Source organism: Sus scrofa, chromosome 2 (genome assembly GCF_000003025.6).
Source record: "Sus scrofa isolate TJ Tabasco breed Duroc chromosome 2, Sscrofa11.1, whole genome shotgun sequence".
Lineage (NCBI taxonomy): Eukaryota > Metazoa > Chordata > Mammalia > Artiodactyla > Suidae > Sus > Sus scrofa.
Genome location: NC_010444.4, coordinates 63,015,953 through 63,030,198, shown reverse-complemented (window position 1 = coordinate 63,030,198; position 14,246 = coordinate 63,015,953). Strand labels below are relative to the sequence as shown.

Here is a 14,246-nt window from a genome sequence, read left to right as displayed (position 1 = left end):
ATTATACTTTTGTTAGACTCTTTGTAGAGATGGCCCTAATTCTGCAACGTTTTTTGTATCTATGTTTTTTGAAATGTGACAGTTAATCACCTTCTAGAAGGAGGTAGAGTCTGTACCTTCACCTTTCTATCTGGGCTGGATTTGGGATATTTTTTACATGCCTTGATCTATACAATATGGTGAAAATGATAATGTGCCTGCAGAGGATTTTATGCATTTCTGCTGATCTCAGCTGGAACTCTAACTCTGTTATGTGAACAAAATCCAGGTGGGCCCTTCAGAGGACTATAGAGCATGTGGACTAGAGCCTGACTATACTATCCAAGGCCATGATACATCAATCTAGGGAGAGCTGAGGCCCCCATATGTTAAAATGATCAGTCATGATCAATAGAGCTTCCCCAGCTGACTTTCAAGTGAATAAAAACACATGAGGTTCCCATCAGAGAGCAGAACATTTCAGCTCTATGCAATTCCATGTTTAAATAAAGTTATGATGTGAAATCATTTGCTTTCATTAGTAGGAGAGTAATGGAAATTTTCGAGCAGAAACAGGGAAATAATCTAATATATATATATAATATATATAATATATATATATAATAACCTAATATATATATATATATATATATATATATATATATATAAACCATCAACTCTTCACTCCAATGTATAAAACTCCTTTCAGATGAACATCAATCTTCCATAGTATAAAGAGTAGGTGTACAGCATGAAAAAGTAATATTTTGCATAATAATATAAAGTACATTTTAAAATTTTGATTCATTATATTTCACATATTTATTATGTCACACTATTCAAATTTGAGTTACCTTGGAGACTCTACATGGAAATAGGTGTTCCATAATATATTTTTTCCAGTGACTACAGTAGACATTGTCAAAATAGAGGTGAAGAACAGAATAGGATCCTAAGGGAGAGAATATAATTCAATGACACAGTACAAAACACAATACATTAAAGTAAATAATATTGAGGAGAACCTTTAAGGTAGGAATAATCAACAAAATTATGTAACCAAAGTGAAATCTGTGGTCTAAGATTTTTTATTATAATCATATAAATAGCTATGGGAAGCAAGGATAGTTTTTTTCCCATAGCAGAGATATAATTAACGACTAGCAAAAAAAAACTATTTTGTACTACATGTATGTTACCTGAGAATAAATTGTTCTTAAGAAATTATTCTAGGGCCCATTTGTTTATTTTGGTTTTTATTTCCATTATTCTAGGAAACAGATCCAAAAAGACATTGCTATGATTTGTGTCATAGAGTATTCTGCTTATGTTTTCCCCTAAGAGTTTTATAGTATCTGGTCTTATATTTGTTTTTTAATTTATTTTGAGTTTATTTTTGTATATGGTATTATTGTTCTAATTTCATTTTTTACATGCAGCTCTCCAGTTTTCCCAGCATCACATATTGAAGAAGTTATATTTTCTCCACGGTATATTCTTGTGTCCTTTTTCATAGATTAATTGACCATAGTAGAGTGGGTTTATTTCTGGGCCTTCTATCCTGTCTCACTGATCTGTATTTCTTTTTTTGTGTGCCAATACCATACTTATTTGATGACTATAGCTTCAAAAGATGGTCTGAAGTCAGGGAGCTTGAATCTTCCAGACCTGCTTTCATTCTCAGGATCACTTTGGTTATTGAACTTTTTGTGTTTCTATACAAATTTAATTTGTTTTGTTCCAGTTCTGTGAAAAATGCCATTGGTAATTTGATAGAGACTGCATTGCATCTGCAGATTGTCTTGGGTAGGATAGTCATTTTGATGATATTGATTCTTCCAATCCAAGAACATGGTATAACTTTACATTTGTAAGGAAACCATTAAAAAAAATGAAAAGATGACCCACAGAATGGGAGAAAATATTTTCAAATGACGTGCCCAATAAGATTAATACAGCTTAATATAAAAAATAAAACCCAATAAAAATGGGTATATGATCTAAACATTTTACCAAAGAAGACATATAGATGGCCAAGAGGCACACGAAAAAATGTCAGCATTGTTAATTATTAGAAAATTGCAAATCAAAACTATAAGCTGTCACCTCACACTGTTCAAAATGGCCAAGAACAAAAAAAAATCTGTGAATAATAATTACTGGAAAGATAAAAAGGAAACTTCTGAAACTGTTGGAAGGAATGTAAATTGGTACAACCACTATAGAAAACAGTATGGAGTTTCCTTAAAAAATAGGGTTATCATATGATCAAGTGATCACACTCCTGTACATATATCTGTAGAAAACTCTAATTCCAAAAGATATATGCACCACAGTGTTTATAGCAGCACTACTTATGATAGCCAAGACACAGAAGCAACCTAAATGTCCATCCAAGAAGAATGAATAAAAAAGTTGTGATACACACACACAGAGTGGAAAGTTAGTCATAAAAAAATGAAGTAATGCCATTTGTAGCAAAATGGATGGACCTAGAAATTAGAGACAGAGAAAGACAGATACCATATGATACAGTTTGTATTTTTAATCTAAAATGATACAACTGAACTTATGTACAAAAGAGAACTAAACCTACAGACACAGGGAAAAAAAACTTAGAATTACCAAAGTGGGAAGAGAGAGGGGGGTTAAATTAGGAGTTTGGGATTAATATATACACAGTAGCATATATAAAATATATAACCAACAAGAACCTTCTGTATAGCACAGAAAACTATACTTAAGAATTTGTAATAACTTATATGGGAAAATAATCTGAAAAAATATATATCTTGATTTTCTGTACCCCTAAATGAACAACATTGTAAATCAACTCTACTTCAATAAAAAGATAAATCATTCTGTTCATATGATAAATGTAACTTCCCCAATTTTTCAGATACAAGGTTGAGAATCAACTTGAAAGAGTGGGAAAAAGCACAAAAGTGAAAACTTTTAGGTATGAGGAAGTTCAAGTGAGTTATATAAATTGTCTGGAAGAGTTGTCAAAGAAATTAAAATTGCAAGAAAATGAAAAGAAGAGGCACCTTCTTCTTCCACAGTATAATCAAAGATTATGATCAAAGTGTTGTATTTTCTGGCACTGAGGCTTTAAATCTTTCAATCATGTGCCCTTCTCAGCTGAAGACAAATGTACCTTTTCTAGATGTCATTCTAAAGAATGCCTTCAAAGCCCTCTTTATGGCTTCATTTCTCAGACTGTAGATGAAGGGGTTCAGTATGGGTGTGACCATGGTGTACATCACTGAGGTGATTGCACTTGAGTGTGAGCTGTGGATAGCTGCGGAGCAAAGGTACACTCCTAAGCCTGTAAAATAAAATGAGAAAACTGAGAGGTGAGACACACAGGTAGAAAAGGCTTTCTACTTTCCCTGAGATGATGAGATTCTACATATGGCATAAACTCTTAGAACAGCTGCAAAATATATTACCACGTTATTAAGGAGGTTATCAGAACATGCAAGTTGGGTCAACAGCTTGAGTTCACAGGAATAGTGAGGTATTTCCACTCTCTACAGAAGGACATCCTTAAGGCAATTAAGGTTTGTAACAAGGAATGCAAGACACCTATTATCCAGCTAACCAGAACCAGCAGTCCACAGAATTGGGGGTTCATGATGACTGTGTAGTGCATGGGGTGACAGATGGCCACAAAGTGGTCATAGGCCATCATGGTCAGGAATAAATTGTCCAACCCTACAAACAGCATGAAAAAGTACATCTGGATGATGCAGCTTTCATAGGTTATTACTTTGCTCTGTTTCAAAATGTTCTGCAGCATCTTTGGGACAGTGGTATAAGTGGAACATATGTATACAAAGGACAGGTTGCATATAAAGAAGTACATAAGTGTGTGGAGGTGGGAGTCTGAGCTGGCAGCCAGGATCTTGAGCAGGTTTCCAAACACAATGATCAGGTACATGGAGAGGAAAAGTCCAAATATGACAGGCTGCAATTCTGGTTCCTCTGAAAGTCCCAGAAGAAATTCTGAATCTCCTGTTATGTTTCTTGGTGTCATGTGGTGGAGGTGACTACAAGGAAAGAGGAAAACAACATGCTTATTTTTATACATGTGGAGGATAATCACACTTTTAAATGCCATCACTTATATTTTGCTGTCAAAAAATAATATCAATATTTTGTTTATAGGTTTGGTCCTCTTGAGGGAATTCCCTGTGTCATCTATAAGCAGCAAATTTCTCCCATTCTCAGCTTTTCCCCCAAGATATAATATATTAGTTTTAACAAGACATTCTTCATTCATTCAGGGAATACAAATTGAATTGGACAAAGTGCCAAGTGCCATCTAGGCGATGAATATTGGGTAATGAAAACAAAAGCTCCTGAAATCCAGTGATGAGAAACACCATTTTGTGTGTGTGTGTGTGTGTGTGTATAATGTCAAATGATAACAGGTTCTATGAAGAAAAGAAAATACATATGAGAGAACAAATGAAGAGTATCAATACCATCCATTATATATCATCTTCATGATCAAAGGATGAAACAAGGAAACCTTGCATCCCTATTCAGGTATGTGATTCTGGGTCAGAAGTGTTGTGCAAACATCCATGTCTTTCCAGGCTCTCCATGTGACCTCCAAGCAACATCAGTATTAATGTTTGGGGCAGCATGATTATTTGTTTTGAGAGCTGTCCTATGTATTATGGGAATTTAACAGCATCCTTTCAGATACTGTCAAAATCTCCAGAAGCAAAACCATCTCTGGTTGAGAACCATGACCTAGAGTTTGATAACTGGAGCAACTTGATAGAATTCCACTCAAGACTCCTTCTTAAAATCAGATTGCAATTTTGAGAAGAACATTAAATGCTTCTAAACCTCATTCCCCAAATGGAGGATGGAGTTAAAATTGTATGACCTCACAGAAGGAACTTCTCTAACAATTAAATTTATTTAATCTCTATGATGTGCTAAGGAAGGTTATGGTGCTTAAAAAATGTCTACATATATCTCAGAACTTACAAACTTTTTAAATTTGGGGCTAATTGTTAGCCTTTAGCTTCAGATATAAGTGAAATTCATCATAGCACTAGTAAAAGTGTCAGAAAGCCAAAGGAAGTACTTCCCAGGTTTTACATTAAAGGAACAAAGTTGTGCCTCCTGCATAGAGGGGAATCATAATTTTCTGAGTGTATCATGGGCTGTCTCCCCATCAAAAGTCAATGCTTTGAAGACTCAAAGAACCTATTCAAGACAGTTGCCTCAGTCACACAGGGCTTTTAACCTATCTCCTGCGAAACAGAGTATCAACAGGTAGACGAAGCCCCATAGGAAAAGCATGTGCTCATAGGTCACAGTAACATGAGGGAAACATACCTAATGAGCAGACATCGAGAGTTGTAAATATCTCTTCTGCTGCAGTCCTTCAGCCTGTGCAGTTTGGGTGGGTGAGACATGGTTGTTTCTTTTGGAGTCCTAAATCTGGTGTGTGTACTGATGCTTGACCTTTTCCTGATGTCTTGTCTGGGGACAGAGCTTCAGTCTCCATCATTAACCAGGCATGGAAGTGATTCTGACTTCCACACAGAGACCTTTCTGTCAGAGTTCCCATGCAGGTGAGTCCAAGAGACCTAAATACACTACATGAAAAGACCAAAGAGAATGAACTCCAAGAATATTTACCTGAGATCACCTGAGAACCAACTCAGCTTAGCCTACATACCAGATACCACTGTGGTTGTTTGCTTGGTTGATTAAATATCAATGTGTTTTTATGAAGCTAGAAAGAGAAATGAACATTGAACTTGATAAACCATGTTCAGTGATGCCGATAAATTATAGGAATGTAAGCCAAAATAGAAGAGGGATGAGAGGCATAAAGTTCTTCCAGTAAATGTCCAAGTATCTTATTAGCAAACTAGAGCAGAGAAATGGAATATTATCTATGGAAGAATATAAGATGAAGTGAAAACATTTCTTTTTAACTTTTAAGATAGGGCATATTTTATCATTTTTCCTCATTGATGAGAAAGAACCACACCAAGGCATGCTTGCAAATATATCCTTCCACCAGGAGTACACATAATTCACAGTATATGAGACATACAAAGCACAGCATTTTCTGCAAAACAAATGAAAAATTTCACATATAAAGAGGAGTAGGCTTGTGAGCTTACTATGCAATTATTTTGTTTCCCATGAGGCTGAATATATATGTGGATTTGTTAGCCATTTACTTTATCTCAAATTATCTGCATGACTTCTTTGTTTTTTGTATACTAGGATCAGAGACCTTTAACTCTTATTTTTATTGCAATATTTTAAATAAGTAAATGAAGTATTACTCACAAGCTAGAAGGCTAGTTTTGACTTTTTGTTGCTCTATGTAGGTAAGTTGTACTGATGGGAAATATGAGTGTATATAAATTCTGTTTGGTCAAATCTATCAATCACTTATTTGCATTCTCTTCATAGCTTTCTGACAAGGCATGCTGGACACCAATGGTCCAGGACACCAGCACCAGCAATCTACAGTCAGGGGGTCATGATGACTGTGTAGTGAAGGGGGTTACATATGGCCAAAAGCAGTCATAGGCCATCACTGTCAGGAGTAAGATGTCTAAAACTACAAAGAGTGTGAAAAAATACACCTGAGTAATGTAGCCTCCATAGGCTATGACTTTGCTCTGCCTGGATGGTCTGAAGCATCTTTGGGACAGTGGTGGAGATTGAACAGATGTCCATAAAGGACAGGTTGGAGAGGAAGAAGTACATGGGTGTGTGGAGGTGGGAGTCTGAGCTGATAGCCAGGATGACGAGCATGTTCCCAAACACAGTAATCAGATACATGGAGAGGAAAAGCCCAAATATGAGGGGCTGCAATTCTCGTTCCTCTGAAAGTCCCATAAGAAGAAATTCTGAAACTCTTGTCAGGTTCCTTGGTGCCATGTGATGCAGGTGACTGCCAGGAAAGAGGAAAATAGCATGACTACATCTTACAAGAATGTCTATCTCTCACATGACTAAAATGTTACCATTTTTAATTTTCCATTGAGAAATTAATTTTAATATCTTGTTCTTGAATTTGGTCCACTTTAAAGAATCAACTGTGTCATCTCTAATAAGCCTCCCTCCCTACATGTTATGTAATTCCACCATTTTAATGAGAAATTCTTTCATACATTTGAAAATACAAGCTGAATTGGGACAATGCTCCTGGTAATCTCTATGCAGCGCATGTAAGATGTTAAAAAACAAAAGCTCCTAAAATCCAGCTATGGAGCCAGAATATAAGCAAAGAAAAAATATGTAGTATGTCAGATGGTTACAGGGGTTAGGAAGATAACAATTGCAAGTATAAAGGAGAGAGTAAAAAGGGAGTATTATTTTTTATGCATTTTTAAGGAAGACTTGTGAACCATGTGCTATTTGAACAGACACCTCAAGTGAGAGACAGTGCCATGAACAAACTCGAGGAAGAGTCTGCCTGGTAAGGGAATATCCCCTGGGAAGGCCAAGAAGGAAGTGCTGGTTTAAGATGTTCCAGTTCAAAAACAGAAACCAGTGAGGGCATTTAACAGGAGGGTGATTGAGGAGAGATGGTATGAGAGAATATTTTAGATTGAGGTGCATTCCTTGCTACTGCTGAAACTTCAAGTCACAAGGGGTCCCTTGTCCATGTTATGTGTCCTTGGCACTTTATGAAATTAAATATTAAAAAACTATTTGAAACTGTTGCATTTGGAGTGGATAAAAATGAAATCCTACTGTATAGCACAGAGAAATATATCCAATCATTCTTATAGAGCATGATGGAGGATAATAGGAGAAAAAAATATATGTGTGTGTGTATGTGTGTGTATATGACTGGGTCACTTTGCTGTATAGTAGAAATTGACAGAATTGACAGAACGCTGTAAATCAACTATAATGGAAACAATAAACATTATAAAATCAAAAAAAAAAAAACAACTATATGGAGAGTTCCCGTTGTGGATTAGCAGGCTAAGAAACTGACATAGTATCCCTGAGGTTGCAGGTTCCATCCCTGGTCTTTCTCAGTGGGTAAAGGATCTGGCATTGCTGTAAGCTACAGCATAAATCACAGATGTGGCTTGGGTTCAGTGTTGCCATGGCTGTGGCATAGACTGGCAGCTATAACTCTAATTCAGCCTCTAGCCCAGGAAACTCCATATGCCACTGGTGAGGTCATAAAGAGAAAAAAAAAAAACTATAAGTAAGAAAAATGAAGGAAAATAAAAAAACAAATTCTAAAATAAAAGATAATAAAATAGTTATAATTTAACAATATCATGAATTAATTTTTAGATTACAAAAGACTTGGAGAAAAAATAATTGAAGAGCAAGTTTTAAAACACAAGATGGAAGCACTATTTAGGGTATGATTTCCTTTTCCATAGAAATATATGGATTCAAACTGCATGTGGAAGATAATTAATTTAAATGTAAAGAATACCTTCCAAATGGAGGCCAAATTCAATGCAACGTTTAGAAATAGCTCAAATCAGAGAAGAACAGAAGGACAACAAAGAAGAGATGTGGAAAATAGTTGGAAATACGCATAAAGTGAGATTTACTAGCACCAATTATAAAGTAGGGCATTCATTCTCTTTTAAGGCAAAAGTTTGCAAGTGAAGAATATTTAAGTGACAACTTACTTCCTCAGTTAAAAAGATAATGGAGAGAACGTAAGATGACCGACACAGATTTTTACCTCACAAAATTTATAAACTGTCAGATGTTCTGCACAAATAATTGTATACATACATAAAGCATCTAAGTGGCAAACAGCAAACTTGATGATAAAAACTCCAATTCTTAATTTGAAAGAATACAATCAAAAACAGGAATAAAAACATGGTGAATTCACTACACGAAAGGAAAGGGTTGGAACAGTCATTTTACAGAGAAGAAGTAATAGACTAATTTGCAAATATATTCAAATAACAAGCAATGAAACCTTTGCAAAGCAATACATTAGTATACCCATTTTCACATGATAAATAAACTTTAAAAATTCAAATATTAAGAAGGAGGAGATCCTATGAAATATATGTCTTATGAACTGCTGTTGCAGAAAAATATCTGCTAGTATTCCTTGGGCTGTATCTTACTCATGGTCAAATATGCTCCTTCTTAGAAAAAAAATACTACATTATTGTACATCCCTACACAGCCATTACCCTATATCTCTAATCCAGTTAATTGCAATGGTCCTTGGATTTAAGTCCCACTTACTGGAAGAAGCTTACACATCCCACCCCCTCTTCAAATTGTGTTTCCATGTCCATTTTTAATGGCCAACATTGCCCCTCGCATTGTTGAGTTCAATATTCACTTCTGCGGGGAGCAAGGAGATGCTAGGACTCAAAAAAAGATCTTGCCTGATGGCAGAAAAACCTGAAGGCAAGTTCCTAACCAAGGAAGGGAGCTCACCTGAACATTACATGCCTAAGGTGGGCCTCTGGACAGGATAAAAGCCTGCCTGCACGGTACAAGCCAAGGGCAGGCCTCAGGTTACACAGCTCTCATTTTGATGTTTATGGGGAAGAATTGGGGCTTTCCTGGGAAAACAATTTCCATGTTCACGCCAGAGAACATGGATTGTTTCTTGGGTGACCTAGTCTTTCCTGTTGTTTTATTTGTTACTCAGTTTTCCTTAGTCTTTCTTGATTATTTACTTATTATTCTTATTTTCCATTCTTATTTTCCTGTGGTGATTTGTGATTTAACAAAGTTACAATAAAATAATAAAAATTTCATCCTGAAGGACTTTTCTCTATTCATATACAACTTAATTAATATACGGTGTTTATCTACTAACTAGTGACAGTAAACTTTAGAGTTAGGATTTTAATGAGGTCTATAAAAGTTAGACATATATTATTCTTGATCAAAAGAAACCCAGCTGTGAGTTTTGTCCTTGATTTTAGAAACTTTTAGTGGTAGCTGGCTAAGTTGATTTGTATTTTCTCATACTGTCTCCGTGCCAAGGACGCTTTAAAGATAGACACTAGTCTGAAGACAGGATTTTTTGTGTTTGTAACTTCTTCAGCTTGTGGAAATTGGCTGGCCATGAGATGGTTTGTGCTGGGTCTCCTCTTTCCCACATGATATTCTGCACCTGTTTGTCCTTGAATTGTACTCATTAAATTTAGTTAAGTTGAAGATTTTAAAATGTGATGTATTGCTACTGCACCATGTGATCAAAAAAGAAAGCCTAATAGTTAACCAATGTACGTTTAACACTATGATGTGATCTGTAGTGAAAAACTTTCTATATAATCAACCACTTATGCTAATAAAATTTGAGCAGTCCAGCCCCCTAAAAGAAGGGACAAAGAGGCTGTCTCTGTATTTGTACATTAGCCGACACTGTCCATCTTCTTTGGGAAAGTGTACACTCCCTGGCTGCTGGAGCTGGGCTCTGGCACGCTTCTATCTTTGACATGATAAAATAATGCATTAATTAGTTAAGCAAACAAACAACCACATTGATCTTGCTCCTGGTTTAGTCTGGATTGTCTCTCAGGTGGACTCAGGTAAAAGTTCATGGTTATCATTGCTTGTGACCTTCTCCTACAGTATTTCCTGGGCTCATGGACTCACCTTGGTGAAATCTCTGAGAGGAAGGTCTCAACATAGATGTCCCAGTTCCTCTTCGATGGTTGATGATGCATATGGAAGTTCTGTTACCAGACAAGATAGTAGGATGGAGTCAAGCATTAAACCCCTAGTCAGGTTATGAATCCAAAGGCAAAAACTATGTCTTGTCCAACCCAAGGTTGTATAAAATGAGGGACTGCAGCAGAGGAGATGTTTAAAGCTCCTCATGTCTGCTCATTAGCACAATTCCTCTTACTACCACCACCTCTAATAATTGATTTCCTGAGGGACATTGATCTGGAAAGATAGGAAAAATTTCCTGCTCATTCTCTGTGACTGGGACACAATGTTAAAAGCCAGATAAATTCAATGTTTAGTACCTCTTCCATGATCTCTCCATCTTGCAGAGGAATAAATGTCACAGTACCTTATCTCAACACTGACTTCAAATTTTGTCCCGAGTTTAACTTTGAACATTCAGTTGGTTAAATTCCTAATCACAGCATTTACTCCCAGTACGCCGCAGCCCCTGATAGCTCTAGAAAATTACTATTCCTATCTTCAGGAAGTAGGATAACTTTTCTCCTTTAATATAAAACAGTGGGCAGTACACTGCTTGGATTCAAAGCAGTTTTGCCAAAACAATTAAGAAATTCATACTTATAGAACCATTTAAGAGCTGCCAATTAGTCTTCTGTTAGACAATGTTTCTTAATTATAAGAGACATATAGATTTTAGCACCTTATAGGGATTGAATGGTTGCATTATTAGAAAATTTAATTCTATGAGGCACTACTGCTATGAAGTCCATCTTCCACCGCAGAAATTGGGTTTATAGGGATTAGTGATCTGACAATTATAGTCTGAGTAAGGAATGGGAGTTTTATTGGCATTCTATCTTGTCATTTCCAGTTTTCAAACTGTGGACCTGTGGTCCTCAACCAGAGGTGGCTTTGCCCTGAATGATATTTGTTACATGTTAAAAAGATGCTTCTAAACACCTGCAATGCACAGGACAGCATTCAACACAAATAATGAATCTTCCCACAAAATATCAACAGTGATAAAATGACTAAAGCTATTCTAGACAAGCAATTTCTCCACTCCATTGCTCATATCAGTCACCCATAATGCTAATTCAAATGTGTTTTCTGATTCAGCACATCCTGCCTGGTTGATGATGCTCCTGAATGATGATGATGGAACAGGTACTGAACTGTGGCTGACTGAGTAAACATGGCTGTCATTAAGTTTTATTGTCAGATGTATGTAGTTTCACATTTTTTTCTACCAAAGTCACCTCTACATGAAATTTTGAAAGAAAAGTGTGTATTCATTTCAGAGGCTGTGAAAAATTCTGTTTAATTATTTTATATAAGGGCCCTTGAATCATACCAAAGAGTCTAATTCTGAAAAAATGTGTGCTGTAGGCCAATAATGATCTCATATATATATATATATATATATATATACATATATATATATATACACACACACATATACATATACATATATATATGTATATATCCATATAATCTTTGAATATGTAATTTTACATAGGAAGTGATGTTTATATTAGCAAGTGGAATAAAATTTCTAATAAGCTTACCTTAGGAGGTTATCCATGGCTGCATGGTGAAATTAACTTAATTGTGTCTTCCTCTAAATATAGATGAATAGATAGAAGAGTTGGAGTGGACTTCATTCCTCTCTAACTTTCTTTCAAGTTTCCAGTTAACATAAAATATGGGATAGCAAATATTTAATGTGTGCATCAGTGAGGTATTTTGAAAGAGGATATATGCAAACACACACCCATGTGTATGCACACAGACCTGTTGAGCATTTCCTTTTGACTCAGTAAATTATTGCCATGGATCTCTTTCATTTTCTTTTTCTTTTGGCATCAAATATTTAATGTATACATTTCAAAAAATATATATACTTTATTCCTGGGAAAGCCAAAGTTTTCCCACTGCCAAGACTGTCTCAGAAACATTGGTGCTTGAGATTAGCCAGTCTCTGAAGGAATGACTCACACAGTAAAAACCCCCACAGAAAAAAAGAAAAGGCCTAGCAATATGGCTGGTAGCTTTCCTTGCAGCTCTATTCACAATAGTCAAGACATGGAAACAACACAAATATCTATCTACAGATGATTGGACTAGGAAGGTGGTGTATAAGGTGGTGTATACAAAATGGAATACTATTCAGCCATAAAAAAGAACAAAATAATGTCATTTACAGCAACATGGATGGAACTGGATACTCTCATCCTGAGTGATGTAATTCAGAAAGGCAAATACCATATGCTATCACTTATATCTGGTATCTAATGTACAGCACAAGTGAACCTTTCCACAGAAAAGAAAATCATGGACTTGGAGAATAGACTTGTGGTTGCCTGGGGGGAGGGGAGGGAGTGGGGTGGCTTGCGAGTTTGGGGTTAATGGATGCAAACTATTGCTTTTGAAATGGATTAGCAAAGAGATCCTGCTCTGCAAAAAACAAACAAACAAACAAACAAACAAACAAAAAAACTATCCATGGAGCTGCCACATGTTTCTTTTATTCCTAAACATCCATCTGAATTCTGTTCAGTAGCCTATATTACATTGAGATAAAATCTTTCACAATTGCACACAAAACAAAGAAAACATATTTTGAATTTTTCTGTGTTACATACAAATAGAATCAGAAAGTGTATACTCAGTTTTTACATGGCTCCTTTGTTTCTACAAGTTGTACATTTTATTTCATTTTTTCCAGCTCTAATGTGATGTAATTGACCGATAACAGTTATATAAGCTTTTGTACAACATAATTATCTGAAATATTTATATATTAAAAAATGACTACCCCCAAAATTGTTAACAATTCTACTTCAGAATATTACAATTTTTTTCTTGTGGTAATAAAATTTGTTTCATTCTTTGCTACTTTCAAGGATATAATACATTTTCATTGTTGTCATCACAGACATCACTAACAATGTCTCTTAGATCCTCCAAGTTTATTAATTTTATAATCACAAGTTTAGAGTATTTGACCAACATCTCCCCAAATCTTCCCATCCCTGGCTTCTAGTAACCATCATTATGCTCTTATTTATAAAGTTTCTAGCTTTTTTTTTTTTTTTGGATTCCACTTATATGTGTGATAATACAATATGGTGCTTCTGTTAATGACTGATATTTTTACTTAGCATTATACCCTCTCGGTCCATCCATCTTGTAGCAAATATTTAATTATTTTTTTGGTGGAGTAATATTCCTTTTAATATATGTATATACTACATTTTTGTTATTATTCATCTATCTGGCATTTGTGTTGCTTCCATATCTTGTCTGTTTAAATATTGCTGCAGTGAATGTATAAGTGCATACATATGTTTTCAATTAGTGTTCTCCTTTTTTTGTCTTTTGTCTTTTCAGGGCTGCATCTGCAGCATATAGAGGTCCCCAGGCTAGGGGTCAAAACTGGAGCTATAGCTGCCAGCCTAGACCATAGCCACAGCAACATGGGATCTGAGCTGCATCTGCAAACTACACCACAGCTCACGGCAATGCTGAATTGTTAACCCACAGAGCATGGCCAGGGATTGAACCTGTGTCCTCATGGATGCTAGCCAGTTTTGTTTCTACTGAGCCATGAC

General features: G+C 35.7%; 1 pseudogene; it reads right to left on the bottom strand.

Moving 5' to 3' along the window:
- On the bottom strand, window positions 3,117-5,420 carry LOC110259625 (annotated as a pseudogene).